Genomic DNA, 18,965 nt, shown 5'->3' on the forward strand with positions numbered 1-18,965 from the left:
GTAACAGAGCTTGTTCCTTGCTTGTCATCTAAAATACCAAGATGAAAGTTACTAATGGCCTCCCAAGGATGTCTGCCTGACAATCTCCAGAGCCTGTGAATATGTTATATAATGCGGCAAAGGGGAATGCAACATATGGAATTTAGTTTGCTAATCAGCTAGATTTAAAATAGGGAGATCTTCTCCCTGATATGAGGGAGAGGAGATGCAACATGGGGGTTAAGGGGATAGGAGAAGAGTAAATGAAGCAAGATGGGATTGGGAGGGAGATAAACCATAAGTGACTCTTAATCTCACAAAACAAACTGAGGGTTGCTGGGGGGAGGGGGGTTGGGGGGGTGGGGTTATTATGGACATTGGGGAGGGTATGTGCTATGGTGAGTGCTGTGAAATGTATAAACCTGGCGATTCACAGACCTGTACCCCTGGGGATAAAAATATATGTTTATAAAAAATAAAATTTTAAAAAATGAAAAAAAATAAAATAAAATAAAATAGGGAGATCTTATTGGATTATCTAGATAGGACAAATGTAATCACAAGGGTCCCTGAATGTGGAAGAGGAAGACAGAAGATTAAGTATGAGAGTCATGTCATATGAGAAAAGATTCAGCTGGCCATTGCTGGCTTTGAAGATTGAAGGAGGTCATGAGCCAAGGAACGAGGACAGTCTCTACAAGGTAGAAAAGGCAAGAAAATTGGGTTTTCCTCTCAGACCTCCAGAAGGGAATGCAGCCTGGCCAACACCTTTATCTTAGCCCCATGAGACTTTGCTTTTGACCTCCAGAGCTGTTAGATAATACATTTGTGTTGGATCAAGAGTGTTCTAAGTGTGGTAATGTGTTATGCAGCAATAGGAAACTAGTAGAGTGACTAATCATATTGGATGACCTTGACCCCTTTTTACCAATTACCCTTTTGCACCTTTTTTTCCCCCTAAAGAAGGGAAATTGGCAAGGCTGTTTTTACTCTACCAAACCAATGACTTATTTCAAGGATCTGTTGGCCAATCAGTAGCATTGGGGGAAATAGGAATCAATTTGTCTCTACACAATGGTTGCCCATTTTAAGCAATGGGCAAAAAAAACTCTTTGGCACCATTGACTAGAATCCATTAGAAGAAAAGATTAAATTAGCAGCTCTCGCCAGAAGGACTCTTCCCTTGGGCTTACTATGCACTTCAGGTGAACCTGTGACTATCCTGAAGTTGTCTGCAGATTGGGTTACTTCTGAGGATTTTTCTGTCGATCAGATCCTTAAAGAAATCTGAGACCAGAATGAGAAATTTGCTTGGGTGAGCAGGCGCGGTGCGGTACGTGATGCTCTGGTCTTGGTGTTGCAGTAAAAAAACTTGGCAGTGGGTCTCTCCTTTGCTAGCGACATCTATTGTCACAGAGCTCACCCCGTCTTAATCTTCCCAACCTCCCTCATGATAGTATTAATCCTGCATTTCAGATGAGGAAACCACAAGACACAGAAGATGAAAAACTGGCCTCATTGTTTTTTGTAGCCAGCAAACCATGGTAGCCAGCATTTGTAGCCATGGTTCCAGAATTGTGTCCACCTCCAGAACTTTCTTCCTGGGACATCCTGCTGTTCCCCGGACAGCTGGCTATTAGTATCTGCTTCCTATCATTGTGAATAGTAAATGAGATTCTGTACCTGGAATAGAGTTTGTAAACTGTTATTTAGGTAAAGAATTGGGGAAGAGTATAGATAACAATAGATCAATGGAGAAAATTTGCCCTGAAAACAATTGTAAGTATGCTTTAGGAACTGACTGAAAAGAGTAGAGGCACCAAAATCTAAGTTCTTTTTTTTTCTTTCCCTTAAGCTATTCAAGGAAAAAATCCTGCTTCTGCCTGCTACATCTTTACAGATTAAAAAATGTTCATAGTCGATCTATATCAGTGGTTCTTAACTTCGGGGTGATTTTTGCCCCAAGAGAACACTTGGCAATGTTTGGAGACATTTTTGGTTGTCATAAAGTGGGGGGTCACATGTAGTGGGCAGAGGCCAGGACTGCTGCTAAAATTCCTACAAGACAGCCTCCCACAACAGAGAATTATCTGGCACAAAGTGTCACTGGTGCTGAGGCAAAGAAGCCACAGTCTCTATGGACAAAAAGGAAATGCTGGCAATTACATCCCTTATATTGTTGATAAAGTATCAGTGACAGAAAACCTGTGTTATGTTTATATTAAAATGAATTAGGAAATAAAGTAAATAACCAAGTTTCACATGTAACCCCTCTTGTTTTCAGTGGCGTAGCAAAACTCCAGAGCTGAGCCCTGACAGAGTCTCTAGACAGATAAGGGGAGTTAGAGGAAGGTTTTGATCATTTGTATAACCCAGCAAAAACAGAGCAATTCAGCTCACAGACTATTAATGTGGAAGAGTAAGTCTGGGAGGGAAGGAATGTTACAAAGGGAATGTTTCTTCAAGACAGAGATTGAGTTTTTTTTTTCTATTTTGCCCCTTATCTTACCTGTGCCACCTGGATTACAGAGTGGGGGATTTCTACACGTAGAAAGACAACATTCCTGTTTTATTTTGTTTAACATTATCTGAGTAAATAATTCCTTACATCGATTTTCTAGTAAGCCCTCAGATCTTCTCCTCAGATGTCCATCTTCGGTGACTAAATGTTTTCATAATTGGACAGGAATCTTCAGCTGCCCTATCACCCCGTCCTAATCCTATGGAACAGTCTCCAACTTAAAAATTCTTTACCTTGGGGCACCTGGATGGCTCAGTTGGTTAAGCCTCTGCCTTCGGCTCAGGTCATGATCCCAGAGTCCTGGGGTCTAGCTCCACATCGGGCTCCCTGCTCAGCGGAGAGCCTGCTTCTCCTTCTCCCTCTGCCTGCAGCTCTGCCTACTTGTGCTCTCTCTCTGTCAAATAAATAAATAAAATATTTTTAAAAATTCTTTAACTTACGAAGTACCTATCTGAGCTCATGGAATATTTATCAGTTTTATCATGATGGTGATACAGGACAGGAAGATTCTTTGGGGTAGACACTGTCTGATCCATCTCTTCTCCTCAGAACCTAAAACCTAGCATGACGTCCCCCTAGACATGGTGATGAGGAAAAGGTGGTGGGAGGAGGTGGAGAAGGGAGACCCATTTGGGGCTAGCATCACCTTGCCCAAAGGTGTTAGTAGAGTGACAAAACCAGGAGCTTAAAATATCAACTTGATGAACAAAACCACTATCTCTGGAAGATGGATCCCAACTTCTAGCAGAAGGGATGCCGTTGGTCCAAGGGCTCCAGTTTTTGCCTAAAGCAAGAGGATTCAGGATTGGAAGACACCTGTGCCCCTCTTCTCCGGTGCCCAGGGGAAGCAGGGGAGGCCAGGAGCTGGAGGGCGAGCAGTCAGACTGCCAGGAGGTCCTTCCTATCTCTGAGACCATGGTCCGTTGACCACCAGAGCCCCCCACGGCAGCACATCTGTTCTGTTCTTTCTGCCACTTCCTCATCTCTCTTAAGAGGAGCGTGTAACCTGCCTTTCAAACGGGAGCAACAGTGGGCCCGTGTGTGCCTTCAGCTGTTTCCAATTCTTTCCCAGGCCCACTCTCTCCCAATAAATGACACATTGTAGAAGGTGTTTTGTTAATAGAACCTAACACAGCAATCACGGCGAAAACACAAGATCACCCAATAGGAGCCAGATAAATAGAAAGTCATCTACAAAAGAGGGAGCTGGACTGCCTCCTTCTTCTAAAATTCTAAGCTATGAAGCACCATTTCCTCAAGGCTGAAGGATATGCTGCTTTGTACACAGGCTCTTCTATGAGCGGAATTTGCTTGTCTTCCTAGATTCTACTATAAACAAATGAATGAATGAAAATGGGATCATTGAATCTGCTTTTCGCGTCTGTCCTAGGGATTCAGGACGGAACGTCTGCAGAGCACCATAGGACTCCTCAATATCATTATATTTAGAAGATAATAATCATGGCTACATAGTTGCAGACTGCACTATCAGGTATTTTTTCTTCAGACTTTCATTAATGATGAACATTTTCTTCTTTTGAGGTGGGGAAAACAATTCTGAATGGAGATCAAGTTCTCGCTTTAACTGGCAAGTGTCAAAAGTTGACACATCATCTTTTGTTACTTGGTGATTAATGTTAGTTAATTCCTGACAGTTTGCTGTTGAGCTAATTTATGAGCACAGGGAGGATCTATTAATGTAGAAGTCACAAGCAAAATAGTCAAGTGCTGTTGAATAGATCTGTGGAGACTGTCCACCGCCATATTCAGGATGGGTGAGAGAGAAAGGTGCGGGAACAGGCAACGCGTTCCCACCTTCTCAGTAAAGAAAAACAGGAATAAAGTCTTCTTGGAGGCTCCTTTGGCAATTATTTCCCCACTATTTACATCGTCACCACCTGTGGTATTAGAAAATGACCACTAGGTGACACCATTTCACCAGCGTTCTTTTTCATCAGCAGGAGGAAGCCGGTGGGTAGGGCCTTTCTGGATCTTGGAATACATTTACTGTTCTGTGTTTGCTAATTTTGACTTAGAGAAAGCTTTCTGCCCCCTCCACACTTCCCTGGATTTGCCTATCTTTCTTCTTTCTCGTGTTTTTCTTTGATTCTTGGGAATCTGCGTCAATACCTAGGGACAGGTACATTGATTGCCCCATGGTGCTGATAATCTTAACGGAAAACTTAAAGTAGAGAAACAGATAGTGACCTTTTATTGAAGGCTTATTATGTATTAAGGGCTTCCCAGGTATTATTTACGAGACTCTCAGCCACTCTGTAGGCTTGTCTTCATTTTATGAACAAAGAAATAAGGTTCAGAGAACTGAAGCATCTTTCCCCAGGATACCCAACAAGGAGGTAAAGAGGCACAGCATGAATCCAAGTTTATGTAATGTCAGGGCATTACTGATCTCTGGAACCATTCACAGAACTTGAATATTGGGTCCGTGAGGAAAACAAACAAACAAACAAACAGGAGTCCAGTCTTTGTGAAGTTCATAATCTAAAAGAGGATATATAGTAAAAATAAAGGGGTGATAAAAGTAAAAATAAATGAAATTGAGCAAATTATTTGTAACACACACACATACATATATACACTATATATCTATCTGTGTGTGTGTGTGTGTGTTTATGCCATATATATGGCATTTATAAGACCAAAAATTTATAAAGGGTAGTGAGATTACCAGGAACATTTATCAGGTATCAGAGTCAAGAAGACAGAATCAAGAAGTTGATTCTTCTCTTGGAGTAGAATATTCCTATAGGGGACAATTCTGAAGACAGGAGTGATAAGGGCAGGATGGAGACCAGTTATTCTTGGATTTAACTCTCAAACTCATGAATCCTTATTGTTAATGTTTTTTGTTTCGTTTTGTTTTTTTTTTTTTCATGACAGTCGAATTTGCTCTATTTCCTCAGAGGTGGTGTCTCAGCTAGAGCTCTCTACACAGGTGAAGGAGACCTAAGTTAAATGTTTTGAGGGTTAAGAAATCCAAATATTCCAGGTTATTTATCCTATAGAACCATGAGAGCAGCAAGAGCCAGGAATCTCGTAATACTAGACTAAGTGAATGTTTCTCTGTGGGGGGCTGGACATCCCACCTGGGACCTTGCATATATCACTGAATTTAATCTTAACACAGCCCCATAAGATGCGCATTAAATTAGTATTTCCCCAGGATGTCAAGCTTAGGCAGGTTGTGTAATTCACCAGAAAGCCCCCAACTAGCAAGTGGTGAAGCTGGGATTCCATCCAAATTGGCAGATCAAAGAACTCAGCTTTTAACCTTTGAATACACTGCTTCCATTTAACGTGCTACATGGCAGTGAGTAAATGCTCTGGCCATGGTAATCCTAACTTAAATTTGATTTATAAGTTTCAAAGAACTTGCAAGTATGTTATTGGATTTGAGGCTAGCAACAATCCAGTGAGAAAGACGGCTTAGATTTTCTTACCATGCCTTTCCCTCCCACTCCCCTTCCTCCTCCTGCTGACACACATGCCTCTACCCCAGTTTAGTAACCCAGATGAAGTCACAGAGCTACTCAGTGGCAGACCCGGACTCAAACCCAGAGTTTTCATCCTTAGCCCATCACCTGTCTCCTGCAATAGCAATACCCCTTTATAGTAAATAATGCATTTTTAGGTAAAAGTTCTGCCATTGGCATTCAGAATACATTATGTCCAAGAACTTTTGCTTAAAGTCAAGCATGCTATTTAAGAAAAACTGTATGAACATCAAATAATACAAAAAGGTATATATTTTAAATCACTTAAAACTCCCTACAAAGGACAAAGAATCTAAAATGCATTTTCAAATATTTTACATGAATGATTTGAGAGACATATGCAGTGATTCATGTAACTATTTAGAGTCAACATCTGTGCTTTTTGTGTCATATAGAGACTTGTGCTTTATTAACACAAACAGAACACAATAGAGGCATAAAGATAAGAACTCTGGTCACATACAGCCTAAAAGATCACAGTGAGTGTTTATAAAGTCCCAATCTTCCCGGTACCCTCTAAGCTGCAAAGTTCTGGGACCTCAGGTCGGGGGAGAGTGGCCCAAAGGAAAGGGCCTGAGGGTAGCCGACAACAGGTGTAGAGTGAACAGGGGAAGGATATGACGTAGTCACTGTACCACTCTGGACCCTGGCTCCTCACCGGTAACAGGAGCTCCAGAAGACCTTTAAGATCCCTATAATACCAAGCAATATTTCTTCATCTGAGTAACATTTGGAGATTTGTTTTATTCAGCAGAAAAGCCAAAATTTTTAAGAATGGTCCAGACTGAGAAATAGATTACACATTTTTCCTTTACTCTTTATTATTTTTCATTTATTTTTTTAATGGAGAATTTTTTCTTTATTGAGAAACTTAAGACTTGAGTATATCAAATAAAACCAATTTCTGGGGGGAGGGGGAATCAAAACCCACAATAAAAAGAAGAAGTTAACATTGTCTGCACCACAGCAGAACCCAGAGAATGTATTCTTTTAATCGAAAAATTCCAGGCACTTTATAAAAATACGGAATGCTTCACCAGTTTGGGTGTCATCCTTGCAGGGGGACGATGCTAGTCTTCTCTGTATCATTCCAGTTTGGGTATATGTGCTACCGAGGCGAGCACTCATGACCCTTCTTTAAACGTGAATTCATAGATGCTAAGAAAACACATGGACATAGAAAACCCAGGTTTTATTTTCAGAGCACCCACCTGCCACGTGGTTCCGCTAAAGCAGGCAGGATGGATGCACAGGGTCAGGTTCTTTGCCACTAGGGTAGAAAAAGTGATCGATCGAACTCTGCTATAAAGGAAATGCTCAGGGACACACAGAGTCCCCGCACTTGATGGTTCCTCGGTCGCCGGCTCTCCGAGCGGCCACACTGGCTACTGGTGAGAGGTGGCGCTCTTCACCAGCAGATCACCGAGGTAAGCCGTGGGCCGGGCAGGAGGCTTGCCACTTCATTACATCCCTCTAATGGGCTGCAGATGTGCCATATAAACAAATGTGGAATGCATGGATATCCTAAAAGTGATTGTCAAGGCATCACATTCCCTTGGATGGCAAACTTCATTCAGCATTAAAAGAAGAAAAAGGGAAGAAGAAGGAGGAGAAGAAGTGGATGAAGAGGAAGGAGAAGAAGAAAAAGAACAAGAGGAAGAAGGGCAAGAGTGGGGGAAGAGAGAGAAATCTGCAAAAAAATTCCAGTGTTTCCAGAAGTGTTTGTATTCCCTTGGGGGCCAGCCTTAAGCTAACTGGAAAAATTTGGGTTCTGGATTAATGTTACAAAGAGGTGAGGCTGGCTTAGCTTTTGATCTGCAGGTAGAAACGGTTGGGTTTTTGAGGATCGGTTAGCCACAGCTTTGGGCTTCTAGGTATTAGTGTTCATAGAGTGCTTTAGAGAAGAAGACCAAAGTCTTGGAGACTTTCAAAGGTAAAAGTGATATTCTTAGTTAAAAAAAAAAATGTAGTACTGTAAATAGTACTGTAAATAGAAATTAAAACCTTGGGATTTAATAAACTGTGGCTCAAATTTAACACAGAACTCCCAGAAAACAAGGCACATGGCTCTGGTTCCCTGGTTTGAACGGATGGTATGTCAGGATGCATCCTTTTATACCTTTCAGGTCATGAATCTTTGTGGTCATGAAATAAGGGTTGGAATTTTCCCTTGGCCTTGCAGCCAAGCTGGCTCCCACTCTGTTAGCCTCCCAGGCCTGGTCAACTATTTAGCCTATGTACAAGTATCTCCAGGTCATGCTTGAATTCCTCCAAAGATGGAGAACTCACTGTCTCTCATGATGGCCCATCTTGGACAGTGCTTCTTATTAGGTCATTCTATTTATACTAAAATGAAATTTATTTAGCTGAATTTATTTTTTTAATTCATAAAACAAAACAATACTTTAGAGAACATTTGGAGCATCTGCCACTTGTTAGGCCTTAGGAATAAAATGATGAGAAGAGGGGCACCTGGGTGGCTCAGTGGGTTAAGCCTCTGCCTTTGGCTTAGGTCATGATCTCAGGGTCCTGGGATCGAGCCCTGCATCGGGCTCTCTGCTCAGCAGGGAGCCTGCTTCCCTTTCTCTCTGCCTACTTGTGATCTCTCTGTCAAAAAAATTAATAAAATCTTAAAAAAAAAAGATGAGAAGAATACATATAGTTTAGCTATCTATAGGGATATCTAGTCCAGTTTGATGGATCTCAATTTTCTCTATCCTAATATTCCCAAGAAATAGGTCATAGTCCTATAGACAACAGTGGCACTCTACAGAATCAACACCTGCTGAATTTGGTGTGTAGATGCTTTTCTAGTAAGTGAGTCTCCCTCCAGGCTGGTAATCCTCAACATCTCAGCAGAGAAAGGGACCGTAACCTGAAGAGGTCCCTAAGTGACTCTACTTACCACCACACCCCCGTTTAAGAATCACTGCTCTGATGGTTCTATATTCCTATAGAGATCCAGTCGCACATCAACAGGATGTCAGATCAAATATCTAAAGAAAACTGTCATATATCTTTCTTCCCACCATTATCATTTCTTCCGGCTAAATGCACCACAGAATTCAGACTATGATTACTGTATTCTTGAAGAAAAGACTGGCTCAAAGAAAGTCATCGAGAGCAGCTGTAAAGGCATCCACATCTGTGCAAAGTGGAACTGAATCCATCAGGCCAAACCAACAGCTGAGGAGGAATAGAGGTGATGAGCAGGGAGAAACCTGAGCTTTGTGGAGTTCCTTATAGATGTGGTCTTTCCAAGAGAACATAGTCTGTAGTGACCAGCCAAAAGTGTGGGGGACATGGAGAAGAGGAGAGGTAAGTGTACCTAACTCCCCTACCTTCTTGTCTTCCTTCATATTAAGATTGTTCCTTGATGGGGGTTAGAAACCGGGTGGAAGAAAGCATATTCTATACCGTGGCGAAGTTCAGATTTAGAGACCGAGAGATAGAGAGAAGCAGGGAAAGACAGAGAGAGAGGGGGGAAGAGGAAGAAGAGGAAGGAAATACAAGCTAAGATAAAAATCGTTCCAGCTTATGTCGCTGGAATGCTTATAATGTAAAGAGACAGCTGCATTAAGGGTTAGACCCCACTGCCTGATTAACATCATTTGATCTTCTGCTATTGAAAAGACCCTGTGTATTTTCAAAGGCAGTGGGCGTCTTAAATAAAACCAGGAGTCTGGGTTAGCAGGAAGCTGTTAAAAAATAGCTCACTTTTCGTTTAGTAATCTCTTTGTCCTACCTGCTTCACAATCTTCAGTTTTCTTCTTCGTATTATTAGGGCGTTGCCCCTAAATCTGAAAATTGGGGTCCTGGGAAGTTTGATATGACAAAAATAAACGTGAAAAAATCATGATGACCTAAATTGGTCAGATCAGATTTTTTCCCATGAATATCATCCTGGGGAGCTTCTTTTTTGGTTTTGCTTTGAGTTTATTTTTTTTTATCCTTTACTCTCCATGGCCAGCAATCACCACTCAGTCTCAGTGAGAGAGATTAGCACATCATTATATAATGCCATTTTCATGTTTTACTTTCTATTTTGTTAATCTGCTTTCCTTTTGTAAGTTTCAAGTGAGATTGGAACTCTTACTGATGTAGAGATCGATTGTCAGAAAGTCAGAATTTTCCACTAGCCAACTTGCAGCACAATATCGGTGGGAGGAATCAGAGCATCTCCACACCCATGTTGTCATCCCAGGGTGGCCAGGCAATGAGGTGGGAGGGCCTCTGGTCATTTGAGAGGACCAAGCAGTCGTCATAACTAGTTCAGTCTATGTGGCCCATTCAGCTCTTGGCATTGCTGCCAAGCCAGCCAACAAAGGAGCATTGTAATCCTGACAGTTTCCCAGCATTGACTGGACAGGCGCAGACCACCAACCAGCTCCCTTCGCTTCTACTGTTCCCAAGTAAGACCATGAATGGAAAAAAGTCAGTGGCAAAAATCCCACATCCTGCTGAAGTTGGTGTGTAGATGCTTTTCTAGCAAGTGAGACTCCCTCCAGGCTGGTAATCTTCATACCTGTTTCCTTTTTCTGTTTTGTTTGTTTGTTTGTTTGTTTTTAAATATAGTTAGCTTGAATGGTAATGCATAATCCTCATTGATGCCTACCAAAAAAAATTAGGTTTTGAGTTTTGAAAAATAAGCATATGGAGTGCAATAATATGGAGAATGGGAAGTGTGATAAAAATAAAATATCATAAATGTAAAAAAGGTAAACTGAGATAAGCTTCTAAGTTAAGAAGCTAGTGGTAGGAGCCACTCTGATTCTTAAGAAATTAAATTCAGGAGTATCAGAATATGGTTTTCAGGTAGAAATGGAATCATTGTAACTCATTTTAACATTCTGAATATGCATCCCAAAGCTGCCCTTTCTGTACACCAAGCCAAGGACATCTCCAACTCTGATTTTTAAAATTGCAGTAAGTAAAGTAAAATATTTAAGAACAGTGTAAATTCAGAGATACTTATCGTGTACTTGTTACTGATTGAAAGTCAGGAAGTTTTCTAACAATCAGGTAAAATGATTTTTAATACATTTCAGTGGTAAATGTAGCATAATTTTATTTATTTAAATTGTCTTTTTAAAATAAATGCAGATTATAGTGATGGGATGCCATGTTTACTTACTAGTTATCAAATATTCAAATGACAGTGCTTCATGCTGGTAGCAGAGGTGAAATGAAAATATAGTGTTTAAACCGGATCCACAGTTTTAGAAAGCAATTTAGGAAAAACTTAGTAGTACTCTGTCCCTTTGATTCAGTTATCCTACTTCTTAAAATAGATTTATGTGTTAAAATATATATATTTATGTGTTTATGTATTAAATACACATATGATAATATTATACTAAAAGCAAAATAGGAGATTAAATACAGTATTGTTCATCAGAGCAAAAATAAAAACAAAAACAAAGAACAGGAAAAAACAAAGTCCCCAAAAAAAATGAGAACAATAGAGTTGCTTCATAAGTAAATTGTTAGCTCTAAGTAAAGGTACAGGAGAAGATACTATGTCGCTATTAAAATTGATGTTTCCAAAGATTCTTAATAATATGGAAGAATGCTTGTATGAATATTAGGTGAAAAGAGAAGCTGTAATTGAGTAATTGGTAACGATCTAAGCATACAAAAGTACAATAACACACGAATGGTCTTGTTTGGCAAGATTATGGTTGGTGTTTCCCTATACATTTCCATATTTTCAAAATTATTACCAAAGAACATATGCCATATTTCGTAATCATTAAAAAATTGTATTTAAAAAAAAAAACAAACCTTTCTTCTCCTGCAAAAAGACTACTAAAACTTCTAAATGTCCATCTCCCTTATGCTTAAGGGTTATTTACTTAAACACAATACGAATGAGAATCGATACCTTGACATGTTACCAGGAAGTCCTGCTGAGACAAATTCTGATGCTGATTAGATTGACTTTCCCTTCCTTTATTTTCTTCTTGAGCCACCCCTGAAAATGTACAATAGGTAAAGCAACATAACTTGGGGTTATTCTTCTCCTGTGACCCTAGTATTGCCTCTGGGCTTATCTGAGTTGGCTTATTGTGGAGAGAATGCTGAGTCCTGCGCTGTGATAGAACAATCCAGAATATCCAGCACGCCAGAACCTGTGCCCCCGGGGGAATAACTCCCTTAGCAACAGCCAAGCCACACGATGTCCCTCATGGAAAGTCTCACCAAATGTCACAGGTTTGAAAACTCGTGATGGTCACAGTGCTTTTTTGCTTTTATAGCCCAGGATTTTTTCAATTTTGTTTCATAGCTAATATACAAGTCTTTTTCTACTAAACTCCAAGAAGACAGGTATCAGGTGTCTCGTGCAATCATTCATTCAGCTAGGAATTTTCAAACACAAGAACACTTGTGTTCTCTGAAGCCGTGGAGCCCAGTGGTTAAGAGCATCAGCTTTGGAGCTGGACCCAGTTCCATAGCACTAACCTTAGGCCAAGGCAGGAGGTGGAACAATATGTGGGGATCTGAACCAGGATGCCTGTCCCCGTCCTGGCTGCTGACACTAGCAATGAGGACTAAGCAGGGTCAAAGGGCACATTTCTATGGAGCCTGTGCTCCTTGTATCCGTCCTGCCTTTTATGCCTTCATCCAGGTTCCAGGGACCTTAGAATTTTCTACCCAACAGCCCAAGCCCAATTCCAATCTGCTCAGGCTTCTTTCCAGGTCTGTTTCTCCGAAAGTGCATTATAACACTTGGGGGGAATCACTTGTAGGCTCAGAGGGGGTCAAAGGACAGACTTCTGGGAAGTGTGTGCAAGGAATGTGGCCATCAGACTAGCACAGAGTCCTTGCAAAAATGGAAAATGCTTAACATAGTGCCTACTATGCAGTGAATGCTTAGCAAATGTTATTTCTGACGTATTCTCTTAGTATCTTATTAGATAATATTTTCTGTTTTGAGAGAGAGAAAGAAAGAGAGAAAAAACAACCATGAGAATACAAGCTTCTGTAGGAGAATACTATTTTAATTTTTGGTATACAAAATGGAATTTTTTTTTTTTCATTTTATCAGTAACTTGGCTGTTATCCTGGCCCAATTCCAAAACTCTGTATTTAAGCTAATTACATTCCTCCCCCACTGGATAAATTATTCTTCACTTCCCCCATAAAAACCATCATGTTATACTTGTGAAACAAAATAGCTTCTGTGTTCTACCACACAGGCAAAAAATGGTTGTATTTCAATACATACTGTATTTCTCTGTGTGACTAAGCTGAGGGCTGCATTGGGATTTATTACAGTGAGATGTGAGTTTCATTCGATGATGAATCTGAATTAAGATAGATTCCCTATTAAATGGAGCACTGTCACAAGATGCCTTCTCCCAGTGACTTAATATGTGGAGAGGTGTTTTTTTTTTTGGAAAGATTCTATTTATTTATTTGACAGGCAGAGAGAGATCATAAGTAGTCAGAAAGGCAGGCAGGGAGAGACGGGGAAGCAGGCTCCCTGCTGAGCAGGGAGCCCATGGACCCTGAGATCATCACCCGAGGCGAAGGCAGATGCTTAGCCGTCTGAGCCACCCAGGCGCCCCACCATGCGGAGAGTTTTTAAGGCATTATTTGGGTTGAGACTAAGCAGATGTGAGCTATGGAGTCCACCTCTAAGTCCCTGTATTCATAAGCAAGTCATTTACTTGTCAGTTTGACTTTTTTAATGCCAGAGGTGTGAGCATTCCTGAAAGGGTTAACCCAGTGTTCTGACTTTCATTCTGAATAATTAAGAGATGTGATTTTTAAGCAAAGCTGTTAAAACTAGAGACAAAAACACTGAGGTTCATTAGGAAGTCACTATCCTCTTTCCTTTGCTCTCAGTTGAACATCACTTAGGTCTAAAATCCTTTTTTGGTGTCTGATTGAGGAAGGTGAGTTTCATCTCTTGAGATCACAGTGTGGACTAGATAGATAGGGGTAGCTAAATCCGAGTGGCACATTTTCATGAGGACCAGCAGTGTAAGACTCAAGACACGGCTGAGAGCACAACCATCTCCTCTTCGAGAAATGTCCCAAGAAACATCATCCCTAAATCTAAACTATTCTAAATATAGGTATCCCCTCCACCCCGCCATGAATCAAAAGTCTGCAGTATGCCACTTTGCTTTTACAAAAAAAACTACTTTAGTACCTATTTTTGATAACTGAAGGAAATCTGAAGAGGGTTTTCACATTTAAGAAAAAAAAAATGAAAAGCAAAAATAGCATTCAGTGTTTGTTTTGCAGTGAGTTTTTACGGAAGCTACACAACCCCAGTGGCGAGAGGGGTCCCCGCCCCTACCCCCCAGCTCCTTCCCCGGGAACTACACTCAGCACCTGAGCATTGAGCAGCTCTAACTTGTGTCTGTGAGCATTTGGGCTTTATCTTGATTTACTTTGTGCATCCATTCGCAAGACGCATCCAAAGGTATCAGAAAAGTCTAAGGTTATTGATTGGTCTGAGAACACTTTAAAAATTTTCCATATTACTTAGTGACAATGGCTTTTTCACTTTATGCCATTTCAACTTGCAAAAGTTTTTATAGGGATGCTCTACTCACAGATAGTGGGGGGCGGGTAACCTGTGCTTGGTTTTTAGACTTCAAGCAAGAGACAACTCTCACTAAGAGAGTTGCCTTTCCCTGCATTGTACCTGTTGGGAAGGGACCTTGTTGTTATGAATCAGGAGTTCATACCCCAAGACTTTCTGTGGCCCCAATGTGCGAGGCACTGCGATGTGGCCATGCCCGGCTCTGTGTGCAGGGAAAAGGGAGGTCATCAGTCTCTTCTGCCCTTGAAGACTTGCTGAGTTACTGTCCTGGTTTCAGGCTGAGGGAACCCAAGTCCAGGGACGTTTCTCTTCTGGCTTTACTCTCTTCCCCTTCAGCCTGAAATGTTTTTCTCAATCTAAGTCTCCACTGCTAAAACAAAACAGATCATTGAAGCCGTGAACCACTTGCTCAGGCTCAGATAACACTTGGGAAAGGGAAGCATCTGAATGATTCAATGAAAAATAGCTGTTTTATCTGACTGATTATGAAAAATGATCTCAATTCTCTGTCTTTTGGCTTGTATCTACTGAGGTAGATACAACCAAGCAACTCTTTCTGGTGTTTGAGAGTTTTTGAAGTTATTGCCTTAGTCTCCTTGGAAAGATTGGCAGTGGAAATAATTTACATTAGATTATCATCCTGGGTATTACTATTATTTTGCATACTAGGTAGAGCCTTTTCTCCAAACTGGACTCAAATAGGTGACTCCAGAATAGAATTCTTTACTCTGGTCCCAGACTAACGGGTGTTCTGTGTAATGATGTTCTGCAGGGTTCTAGAATGCTGTACCTTATTTATCAAGGCGTGTCTCTCCACAGATGATGAACTATGGAAATGGAAGGAGAGTTTCTGTGTTCAATTTGTTGGGGAGATTGACGGGCTTGGCCCATGGGAGGTGTTCAGTCAACTTCAAGCTTTAGCTAATAAAGAAGGAATTAGGGGTGCTGAGTAAACCGAGTAGCAATTCAGTGAAATACCAGTGAATTAGGATCGAGTTAAAAGAACACCTGTTAATTTTGTAGCGCCCCCCCCTCCCCAGGGCAAAGCTTGTGGCAAGAGAATGCTAGATGCTAGAAAAATGAAGTCAGAGCCAATGCGAACACCATTTATAACCATGGATGAGACATGCTGAAGTTAGACCCCCATCTGGGAAGCTTGGATTGACCATTTGCTAACCATGTACTTTGGAATAAGTTTCTTAACTTCTTAAACTCCTTGGTGCCTAAATTTCCTAATCAGCAAAATGATGATAATTTAGTCTTCCTAGTGCTATTGTGAAGATTTATTACTGCAACGTGTATAAAATGCTTAGCATAATACCTGGAACAAAATTAGTACTCAAGAAATAGAAACTCATTTTTATTTTTTTAAAAGATTTTATATATTCATTTGAGAGAGAGAGAGAGAGAGCATACGCACATGAGGAGCGAGGGAGATGGACAAGCAGACTCTCTGCTGAGCAGGGAAGCCCAATGTGGGGCTCGATCCCAGAATCCTGAGATCATGACTTGAGCTGAAGTCAGACACTCAACAGACTGAGCCACCCAGATGCCCCAAAACTTATTTTTATTAAGAAACCCGTATCATTTCTGTTATACCTCACAAAAAGGAATATGTATGTACATTCCCTTTAAAAAAAAAAAAAAGTCTCTCTCTAAATAAAAAGAAACCATAAACCTGAAGGAGAACTTACATATTGAGTTTTTAGCCTTCATTAAAGCCTTCAGGACAGAGCCAGGGGAATGTAAAATTTCATATAAATTTCATGAGTTTTGCTATTCTGTGATACTTCAGAAAGAGAGGGAGAATAATTGTCTATTCTGAACAAGCATCTCTTTCTGGTTCCCCTAGTTCTCTCAGTACCACCGTTGTCACTGGTTTGGCTCAAAACTCTCATGTTTAATGGTTCCATCTCCTTATCTCATAACCTGTCAGTTGTGATCTCACGTCCAAACTTTCTTTCCACTCCCATATCCACCACCACAGCTGGGGTTCAGATCACTTCTGCTTGCCAGTCGCAGGAGTACTTGCTGCCTGTGGAAGCCACTGGAAGCCCTTCTCTCCCCATTCCTGTGAGGTGTGAGGAGCAGTTGGAGGGGTGGAAATTTAGCATGAGGGCATGTGGTAAACGCATCTCAAGAAATGCTCTTTGCCCTCCTGCTCTCACCTCTGTGCTGCCCCTCTCAGATAACTCTTGCCCTCACCATCAGGACGGTGGGCTGTTGAGAGCTAAAAATTATGGGACTTCTCGGCACTTTCTGATCTAAGCTCTTGTCCTGTCCCTAGTCAGAGCTCAGAGTTCTCCACAGAATCCGTCCACCAGGCTTCAAGTGGGAGACATCATTTGTTAAGAGTCAAGACTCCAAAATATTAAAGGACATGCTTTTACTGGGCTTGGTCCCCTGCACACAATTTCCCTTGGGAATGCCTCAGCACTGTGGTCAAAAATAGTACTTGAGGATTCTGGTTCCTGGCTCAAAGTCATCCCCTTTAAATCCATCCAGTCTCCAAATAGATCTTCTGTCTTCATTCGGTTTTTTCTTCAACTTTCCAGACTCGTTTCTAATTTCTTAAATGTGACCTTCAGCTTCCTATTTGCTTGCTCAAAAATGTTTAATACCTGCCACTGATTAAAGGTAAAGACCAGACATCAGATAACACAATTTGCATGGCATTCAAGGTATTTCTGGATCTGACCCCAAGGTAGCCTTCTGACTCATCTCAAAAAGTTGTCTGCTCTTCCCGCTCTTGTCCTTGTGAATAGCTAGTGTGACTCCCAGCTATCTTAAACCACCACTGCCACCACTGCTGAAGCAGACCCACAGAGAGTAGAGCCCTGTAAATGAAGGGTATGGACCCTGAAGCCAGGCTGCCTGGGTTCGAATACCAGCTCTGCCACCAACTAACTCATTGTGCAACCTTTAAACAAGTTACTGAATTTATACCTTAGGTTCCTTATCTGCCAAATGGGGAATAATAATGTCTACCTTTGAGGGTAGTTCATAGGATCACATTAATGAGTGAATCTAAATCGTGCCTGTTATATATAAGAGCTCCACAGTTGATGCTGCTAGACTCGACATAAAAGCTCAAACCTTCATTGCATGGTAATTCTCCCTCACTTTTTCTATGTTCTTTATGAGACACTTATTAGATCCCGCCTTATGGTACTAGTCAATTTAGTTGCTTTTACTAAATATTGAACATACAATAGAATATTTCTAGTGTGTTGGAGAAGTATAAAGATGAACAACACCACAAAGTTCTGTGTCTCCGTGACCAAGCTTTAGAGACAATATTACTTACTTTCAGGGAGGCCCTTGACTGTTCCTCCTGAATCTCATCCATTTTCAACCCCATCCCCATCCATAATCTCCATTTGGATATTTTTTTCTTTAAGTAATAGTAATTATCAATACTGATGATTAAATATAAAGATTCAAGTTTGTTTTTCTTAGGAAGCCCATTGTGAATTATAAACTTCAGCATTTGCCCTATCCCATTACTTGACCTTCCCCCCACACTTGGGGGCTTCTACCTGCCTGTCTTCCATATCTATTATATTTTCACAAGTCTTTTTTATCCCATCATTTATTTTTGAATTTTAAAATACCTTTTTAAATCCAATTCTCTTAAAAATACATTTTATAATGGTTTTATTGACATATAGTTCTTATACCATACAATTCACCTGTTTAAAGTGTAAATGCAATGGTTTTAAAATACATCTATGGAGTTGTGCCATCATCATCACAATCAATTTTGGAATATTTAATCACCCAAAAAGAAATCCCATGCACATTAGCATTCACCTCCCAATTTCCTCAAGCCCCCCCCTCCCCGCCGCCCAACCCACCCAGCTCCTAGGCAACCACTAGTCTACTCTCTTGTTTCTATAGATTTTCTTATTATGGACATAACTTGTAAGCAGAATCATAAAATATATAGTGTTTTGACACTAGCTTCTTTCACTTAGCATAATATTTTCAAGGTTCTTCTGTGTTGTAAAGTGTATCAGTTATTCATTTGACTTTATTGCTGAACAATATTCCATTCTATGGACATACCGCCTCTTATTGATCCATTCATTCATCAATTGATGAACATTTGTGTTGACTCCATTTTGTGTAGTAGTTTTTGTATAGACATGTAGTATTGTTATTCTGGGATATAAACCTAGGAATAGAATTGCTGGGTCGTATGGTCAATCTGTAAAACCTTTGGAGAAATTGTCCAACCGTATTCCAAAGTAACTGCACCACTTACATTCCCACCCGTAGTGCATGAGGATTCCAATTTCCCTACATCCACATTTACACTTTCATTATCTTTGTGATTATAACAGTTTTTGTAGGTTATAAAGTTGTATTGCCATTGTGATTTTGATTT

The 18,965-nt window shown here is 40.6% G+C and overlaps 1 non-coding gene across 1 annotated transcript; it reads right to left on the reverse strand.

Moving 5' to 3' along the window:
• Positions 1–7,032: 7,032 nt before the first annotated feature.
• On the reverse strand, positions 7,033–7,139 carry LOC116870616. The gene has a single exon (XR_004383262.1). It is a non-coding gene; the product is annotated as a U6 spliceosomal RNA (small nuclear RNA).
• Positions 7,140–18,965: the final 11,826 nt, after the last annotated feature.

The sequence above is a fragment of the Lontra canadensis genome, unplaced genomic scaffold (genome assembly GCF_010015895.1).
Source record: "Lontra canadensis isolate GAN:19392208 unplaced genomic scaffold, GSC_riverotter_1.0 scaffold23, whole genome shotgun sequence".
Classification (NCBI taxonomy): domain Eukaryota; kingdom Metazoa; phylum Chordata; class Mammalia; order Carnivora; family Mustelidae; genus Lontra; species Lontra canadensis.